Source organism: Lytechinus variegatus, chromosome 17 (genome assembly GCF_018143015.1).
Source record: "Lytechinus variegatus isolate NC3 chromosome 17, Lvar_3.0, whole genome shotgun sequence".
Classification (NCBI taxonomy): Eukaryota; Metazoa; Echinodermata; class Echinoidea; order Temnopleuroida; family Toxopneustidae; genus Lytechinus; species Lytechinus variegatus.
Window position 1 is genome coordinate 24790631 of NC_054756.1, and position 9541 is coordinate 24800171.

The window sequence follows — 9541 nt, forward strand, 5'->3', positions numbered from 1 at the left end:
TTTACAATTTATTTCAGTATACAAAACTCCAATATCAACATATCTCTCTTTGACGTTCAAAAGGGGAAATAAAACTAACACCTCCAACTGATAAAGTGTTCTGAAAAGTACTCTGATTCACAAGTTTACAACCATAAAATAAGCAAAGGATCCTGATTTGATCCAATCTATAACTTCCTAACTCTCGACCTGTTTCTTACTCCAGTATCCCTGAAAAGACCCTGTACTGATCTAATCAACAACTTACGTTTCAGTATATTACACTTTCACTTGTAACAATACCTTCAAAAAAAAATATCAATTGAACCTTTAACTTTGTTTCATTCTTTTCACAATCATAACTACCAAACATTCATAATTATGAAAGGATCCTGCATTAATCCACCTTCATATATAATTCTACTTTCACCATTTTGTATCTCTGACCTAATATATTTTTCTGATCACATTTTATCTTCTAACACCTGAAACTTGAGCTGTTCTCCAAACTCTAGCTCAAGACTATCATCCGACATATCTTACAAGGATCCAAATTCAAATCAATACTTCTATCAATCAACTGTTCAGTCATAATTAATGTCTGTATCTTCAATCTCAAATCTCCAATCGTTAGACTTTCTGATATTCAGAAATCGAGTTCACATTTAAAGAAAAGTCCTCCTGCTTTCTCTCTCACTGTTCTTTATAATAACTTATCTGTTGGCCGAAAACCTCCATCTAAGACGGCGCTTTATATTCTCAGCTTACTAATAATTCACCAGTCTCCTAAACGACCCGACCTTGGGAAATGTCCCGATCCTGGAAATTATCCGGTGTTGGAAAATATCCCGATCTTGGAACCATCTAAAATTAAAGACAAAACCAAGAATCTCTCTACGATATATCCTAACAAGTACATCGGAAGTTATTTTCATTTTTCATGTCATACTATAATTGATGAAAACTTGTTTGAAAATTCTATAACTCTGAGGTTCAAATCACATTCATAAATATTATTTTATAAAGTTTGAATTAACTGTCACATAAACTTGTAAAATAACATCCTTTTATGATACTGATATTCTTCCTCACAAGTGCATAACTATTTCATAAAGTTTATACAAATTTACATCAACAGTTCAAATCATCTCTGAAGTCTTTCAAGGTTTTTTCTTTTTTTGTTTAGTTTTTATTTTTTTTTTGTAAAAGAATTAGAAGAAATCACAGATAAACTTACCGATGGCTTCTTCTATTCAGGCATAAAATAACAGCATATATTCTGCTAAATCTGACCTCATACAGGTATTTATAAGTTCCAGCCAATATCAAACAAGTAAGGCTGCTTTTCTGCTTAAAGTTGAAATTCAAAAATTATCAAGATGGCAGATAAAATGGCGACTGCCCCAAAATTGCATAGGTGTGTGTTACACAAAGTCTCCAAGATGCAATGCCAGAAAACTAGTGGAAAGCTACTGGGGTCTCCTCCCAATTTTGCAATTTCCCCAAAAGTATTTTAAGCAGCTGTTTAAAAAGAAAGGCTCACTGAGCTCACTAAAAGGGACCTATACAAGTCTACCACCCTAGACACAACACACAATAGAAATGCAATTCAATTCTAGCAAAAGGAATCTCACACACACTTCTCTCATCTCCTACTCACTCTTGCATAAGATCTACTCCTTGTCTCTTAGCAACCTTGCTGTGGAGTGAAACTTAGATAAATAAGCAAGCTTTGCTGAGGAAAATAAATAAAATAAAATAAATGCATTTTTAATGTGACATTTTACTCCCCTCTTCGAGAAAATGCTTTTACTTTTACTTTTTTTTTTACAACCTACTCAATACGTCTGCTCCGACATTGTCGCTGCCGCGAATCGCTTCTACGCGAAATCTGTAAGGTTGCAATGCTAAGATCCAGCGCATCAGTCTCCCATTGGCTGGGTTAACACTATTCATGTAGGTCAATGGTTGATGATCAGTTTCGAGCACAAATTGTCTACCATATAAGTATGGCTCGAACTTTCTTACAGCCCAAATTATGGCTAAACACTCACGTTCAATGGTGGAATATGCTTGTTCTCTTCGAAGTAACTTACGACTTGCATATGCTACTGGGAATCGTTCCTCTTCGTGTGTCTGAAGCAGGACTGCTCCAATTCCAACATTTGATGCATCTGTTCTGAGTATGAAATCTGTTGACAAGTCTGGTAGATGAAGGATGGGTGGATTGGTTAGTTTGTCTTTGAGTGTGTTGAAGGCCTGTTCCTGATTGGTTTCCCATCTGATTTGATTTGGTTCATCTTTCCGAGTCCTATCTGTCAGTGGAGCGGAAATGGCAGAATAATTGGGTATGAACTTCCTATAGTAGTTGGTCATGCCGAGAAATGATCGAAGCTCTCGTTTGGTATGAGGTCTGCTGATTTCTTGGATGGCTTTGAGTTTCTCTGGTCGAGGACTTACTGTTCCATCTTCGATTACGTGTCCCAGAAATTCAACCTTCGAATGTCCCACGAAGCATTTACTGGGTCTGGCTGTCAGTTTTGCTGCTCGTAGCCTGCTAAGCAACTCGGTGAGTGTGGCAAGATGCTGATCCCACGTGGTTGAGTGTATCAGGATATCGTCTATATAGTTTACAGCTCCATCAAGTCCTTTTAGTAGTCTTCTCATCATTCGGCTGAAGGAGGCAGGCGCATTCACCAAGCCGAAGGGCATGACTGTAAACTGAAAAAGGCCATCAGGAGTGAGGAAGGCAGTTAGTGGTTTTGATTTGTGTGACATAGGAACTTGCCAATAGCCTTTACTTAAGTCTATCTTAGTAAAGTATTTGGCATGTGCGACTTTTGTGAATAATTCATCTTGATCGGGTATGGGTTCAGCGTCGAATACAGTGACTTTGTTGAGCTTCCTATAATCAACGCAAAAACGGTTACTACCATCAGGCTTTTTGACTAAGACAATTGGGGAAGCAATGGGGCTATCTGAAGGTTCTATAACTCCCATAGACAACATGGTTTTCACTTCATCTCTGACAGTGTCCCTAAGAGAATGAGGAATGGGATAAGGTTTACTCTTTAACTGTCTGTGATCACCGTCTTTCAGTAAGATGTTGTGTTCGCCAAGTGATGTGCGGTTCGGCAGATCTGACATGACATCTTGGTAGTTGTTGAGAAGTGCATTGACCTGTTCATTCTGTAAGAGAGAAAGATCTGGATTAATGGTAACATCAGCAAGTGATTCCTTGGCCTGTAATGGAAATGGCTGTAAGAGAGATTTGTTTGTTAGTGGGGGTGGAGGTAGTGTGTCTTCGTCTTCAGCGTTGTTATCCTCGCATTCAATCACTGCAGAGCAAGCTGTCTCACTATCTGAAAGAGAAGGAGAAGTGTTATTTCTGTCATGATATTTCTTTAGGAGATTGATATGGAATACCTTGAGTTTACCATTCAAATCGATTCTGTAGTCTGTTGAGCTTACTTTGGAGACAACTTCAAAAGGGCCCTTCCATTGCAGAAGAAGCTTGTTTCGGTCTGTTGGCAGTAGAAGGAGTACTCTGTCTCCAATTTGGAATTCTCTGTGTTTGGCTTTCTGATTGTAGTACCTTGCGTATCTCTCTGAAGATTTCTGTAGTTGAGTATGAGCGTTGCGACAAGTCTCGTCGATTCTATTCCGAAGATCCAAGATATAGTGGTAGGTAGACTTGGTTTCCGCCGTCTCAGCTTCGCCTGTCCAGAGTTCTTTGAGGATGTCGAGGGGTCCACGAACTTTCCTTCCGTAGAGAAGTTCAAATGGGGAAAATCCCATGCTTTCCTGAGGTGCCTCTCTGACTGCAAATAGAAGTGGGGTGATATACCTGTCCCAGTCCTTTGGGTTCTCGGCACACATACGTTTAAGCATCTGCTTTAAGCTTCCATTGAATCTTTCAACAAGACCGTTTGCAGCTGGGTGATATGGCGAGGTCGTGAAGTGGCGTATAGACAATAGCTTGCTTACTTCTTTCATGAGGTCCGATGTAAATTGTGTTCCTTGATCTGTCAGCATTTCCTTTGGAATCCCGACCCTAGTGAAGACGCTTACAAGAGCCTCTGCTACCCTCTCTGTTTCGATGCTGGGGAGTGGAATCGCCTCAGGATACCTAGTGGCATAATCAACAATTGTGAGAATGTAACGATTTTTGTTTTCTGTCATGGGATGTATTGGTCCAACGATATCTATAGCTATACGTTCAAAGGGGACTTCAATGATTGGCATCTTTCCTAATGGGACTTTTGTTACTCTGCCTCTAGCTAAAGTGCGTTGACATATGTCACATGATCGGACATATCGGGTAATGTCAGAATTCATACCGGGCCAGAAGAAATTGGTAAGAATTTTTTCTGTGGTTTTCTTTGCTCCTTGGTGGCCTCCTAGAAGATTCTCATGAGCTGTCTGCATTACTTGCTTACGGTATTGTTTTGGAACAACAACTTGTGTGACTACTGTATCTGAATCCTTGGAAGAAAGGAAGGATCTGTATAGAATCCCGTCTTTATAGAAGAAGGAAGACTTATTATGATGACGACTTACTTTCTCTGTTCCAGCATCAGCCAGTTCTCTCAGTCGATGTAGAGTCTCATCCTTCTGTTGTGTTTCCTTGAGAACTGATGGGATGACAACTTCTTCCATTGGATGTGGAGTCTTGAGTGGACGAAATGGCTTGCCTTCTCGTTGGACTTGTGCTCTTGTCTGTACTGCGCAGACTGGAATGACGGTCTCTGGTAGAGTCCATTGTGGATCTGGTTGCTCTGCTGGTCTCACACCTGGAATATTTCCTAAGATAAGGTCATAGAGAGGAGTTTTCATACATACAGCACTAACTTTACCTACATAGAAAGGTGTGTTGATATCGATCACTGCAATGGGGAGAGTTCTAATTGATCGATCAATTAGCAAACAAGTACAAACTTCACCTGTCAATTGACTTTGTTTTACAAGATCTTGTTTAATGATGATACCACTGCTTCCGCTGTCTCTGAGAACGGAAATTACATTGTTATTTACAAGTCCCTTGGTAACAGGCATACGTTTGACAAAATTTTCATTTGAGCATGCTGCACTCATTAGGGGCAAACTGTTATCATAACCAAATTTGTCATAATCTGTCATAGATTTAAGGTGAGGGGTATCGTTTGGCATTCGGACCATAATGCATGAAGCTTCAAGTCTGACCTGTGTATTACAAGAGATACATCGACATGGGTTATGGGGAATATACCCTGGGTTATCAGATTGTAAATGAGTAGGGTCAGCTTCCGTTGCAGGTCTATCCTCTGGTTCCTCTGGTTCTTCCGAGATCACGAATCCTGCAGATTTAACTGGAGAGAAAGGACATGAGTTAGCAAAGTGTCCTGGCCTGTGACAGATAAAACAAGTCTTGGTCATTTGTGGTTTTTGTGATTGTTTTGGACAGTTACGAGAAATGTGACCTTCTTGATGACAGTTGTAACATGTCTTTGGGAATGACTTAGAATGTATTTGAGGGGTATTTGTTTTACCTTCATGTCTTGTATTGATCCGCTGTGCTTGTCCTGTAGGGATGTTCCTCTGTGGTGGTGGCGCTCTGAATACACCTCCTCGTGCTTCTAGGTATTGTTCTGTGAACTTCATGGCATCCTTTGTAGTCTTTGGCTGTCGTTCTCGTAGGAAGATTGACAAGTCACGATGGCATCCGTTGATGAAATGTTCTCGAAGAAGAAGATCCTTTAGGTCATCAAAATCATGCTTGACGCCCGAGAGTTCAATCCATCTGTTAAGGTAGTTCTCTAATCTGTTTGAATATTGTGATGCGGTTTCCCCATTAACTGGTTTACCTGTATAAAACTTTGAACGAAATCCTTCTGAGGTAAGTTGAAAAGCTTTCAAAAGAGCAGTTTTCAAAGTCTTATAATCTTTAGCTTCGTCACTGGTTAATCTAGAATGAACATCAAGAGCTTTTCCTGTGAGCAAAGCGCTTAGATTAATTGCCCAATCAGTGCGCGGCCAACTTTGGGTTTCTGCATAACGCTCAAATCGCTGCAAGTAAGCATCAATATTATCTTTGTCCTCATGAAATGGTGGTAGTTTGGGAGTGCGGGCTTTCTGGCCTACAGATTTTGATTCACCTTTTACATTCTTTTCACGCTCTATTTCTAGCTGTATTTCTGCTGTTTCTTTTTCTCGTTTCTTTAACTCCAACAACTCCGCTCTCTCATCTCTTTGCTTTTTCTGTTCATCTGATACAAACTTTTTAAGAGCCTCACCAGTTAACCCAAACTCTTTACCAGCTGCCATAAGACCTGCTAAATCCATGTTTGAAAATACATGTAGGGTCTCTATCAATTTGCAAAAACCTACTTCACCCAAATGAGGTCAAATGTACATTACTATTTACACATATATATTTACAAACATCTGCATTAAACAAATAACTCCATCATTATTGTCTTGAATTGTTTTGTTCTTAATTTTTTGATCAATATACCCATGTGACTGCGAGAGGTCCTATAAATTACTTAAGAAAAACCTCTCTCTTTTTGGACAAGCCCCCAGAAAATGTCACATGGGCGGACTCCAAATAAAATTCAAGTAAAACTCAATATATACCAAATCACAATTTACAATTTATTTCAGTATACAAAACTCCAATATCAACATATCTCTCTTTGACGTTCAAAAGGGGAAATAAAACTAACACCTCCAACTGATAAAGTGTTCTGAAAAGTACTCTGATTCACAAGTTTACAACCATAAAATAAGCAAAGGATCCTGATTTGATCCAATCTATAACTTCCTAACTCTCGACCTGTTTCTTACTCCAGTATCCCTGAAAAGACCCTGTACTGATCTAATCAACAACTTACGTTTCAGTATATTACACTTTCACTTGTAACAATACCTTCAAAAAAAAATATCAATTGAACCTTTAACTTTGTTTCATTCTTTTCACAATCATAACTACCAAACATTCATAATTATGAAAGGATCCTGCATTAATCCACCTTCATATATAATTCTACTTTCACCATTTTGTATCTCTGACCTAATATATTTTTCTGATCACATTTTATCTTCTAACACCTGAAACTTGAGCTGTTCTCCAAACTCTAGCTCAAGACTATCATCCGACATATCTTACAAGGATCCAAATTCAAATCAATACTTCTATCAATCAACTGTTCAGTCATAATTAATGTCTGTATCTTCAATCTCAAATCTCCAATCGTTAGACTTTCTGATATTCAGAAATCGAGTTCACATTTAAAGAAAAGTCCTCCTGCTTTCTCTCTCACTGTTCTTTATAATAACTTATCTGTTGGCCGAAAACCTCCATCTAAGACGGCGCTTTATATTCTCAGCTTACTAATAATTCACCAGTCTCCTAAACGACCCGACCTTGGGAAATGTCCCGATCCTGGAAATTATCCGGTGTTGGAAAATATCCCGATCTTGGAACCATCTAAAATTAAAGACAAAACCAAGAATCTCTCTACGATATATCCTAACAAGTACATCGGAAGTTATTTTCATTTTTCATGTCATACTATAATTGATGAAAACTTGTTTGAAAATTCTATAACTCTGAGGTTCAAATCACATTCATAAATATTATTTTATAAAGTTTGAATTAACTGTCACATAAACTTGTAAAATAACATCCTTTTATGATACTGATATTCTTCCTCACAAGTGCATAACTATTTCATAAAGTTTATACAAATTTACATCAACAGTTCAAATCATCTCTGAAGTCTTTCAAGGTTTTTTCTTTTTTTGTTTAGTTTTTATTTTTTTTTTGTAAAAGAATTAGAAGAAATCACAGATAAACTTACCGATGGCTTCTTCTATTCAGGCATAAAATAACAGCATATATTCTGCTAAATCTGACCTCATACAGGTATTTATAAGTTCCAGCCAATATCAAACAAGTAAGGCTGCTTTTCTGCTTAAAGTTGAAATTCAAAAATTATCAAGATGGCAGATAAAATGGCGACTGCCCCAAAATTGCATAGGTGTGTGTTACACAAAGTCTCCAAGATGCAATGCCAGAAAACTAGTGGAAAGCTACTGGGGTCTCCTCCCAATTTTGCAATTTCCCCAAAAGTATTTTAAGCAGCTGTTTAAAAAGAAAGGCTCACTGAGCTCACTAAAAGGGACCTATACAAGTCTACCACCCTAGACACAACACACAATAGAAATGCAATTCAATTCTAGCAAAAGGAATCTCACACACACTTCTCTCATCTCCTACTCACTCTTGCATAAGATCTACTCCTTGTCTCTTAGCAACCTTGCTGTGGAGTGAAACTTAGATAAATAAGCAAGCTTTGCTGAGGAAAATAAATAAAATAAAATAAATGCATTTTTAATGTGACAGGTACATTGCAGCATCATTTATTTTGGATTAATTATAAAAGAACATACATGTAGGTACAGACATCTTTTTTCTTTCCTTGGCAACATCCTCTACGTGAGAGGACTTTGAATCACGTAATACACATGATGTAAAAAGTTATTTAAAAAGGGCTTTATTTGAAATATTTTTGTTGCAATCTTAATTTTTGTGTGATTTTAGAACAAACAAGTAAAAGAAACCATATCTGTTTATTTTGATACATGGTATTACACAAATAAGCAAAATACCAATATATCTGATGTTTTATTATCATGTAAACATATTGCAGGTTTATCCAGGATGATGCAGTATGAACTGCCAAGATAAAGATGTGACAAGTGTATTAAATTTCTCAGAAATTACCTTGATCTGCATATTCACTATTTTTACATTATTTTTCCTAATTATTGAAAAACCTTCACCAATATGTGTCCATAGAATTTTCTAGACCTAGGGATCCAAATGTCGTCCGTCCATCACATAACTATGACACATAACTCCACAACCATAATTCACTTTTCAACCAAACTTGGATGGTAGATGGACTTGGGGGACCTGCATGTTATGCTGCAGTCGGAGGTCACATGGTAAGGTCAAAGGTCATTTTCAGGTCAACGTTAAAGTTTACATGCAGGACTCTCTTATGACACCTAACTCTGCAACCGTAAGTCACTTTTCAACCAAACTTGGATGGTAGATGAAGTTGGGGAACATGCATCTTATGCTGCAGTTGGAGGTCACATGGTAAGGTCAAAGGTCATTTTCAGGTCAACGTTAAAGTTTACATGCAAGACTCTTATGACACCTAACCTCGCAACCGTAAGTCACTTTTCAACCAAACTTGGATGGTAGATGGACTTGGGGGACGTGCATGTTATACTGCAGTCTGAGGTCACGTAAGGTCAAAGGTAATGTTCAGGTCAACGTTAAAGTTTACATGCAAGACTTTCTTATGACACCTAACTCCACAACCGTAAGTCACTTTTCATCAAAACTTGAATGGTAGATGTACTTAGGTACATTAAAGTTTGAAACTGTAAATAAAACCATACAGATTATGAATTAAATAGCTTTCCTTGTGTATAGATCCAGCTGTGACGTGCGTGTGTGTGTTGAGTTTTGTCAGATGAGTGTCAATCAGATATGATCATTTATGTC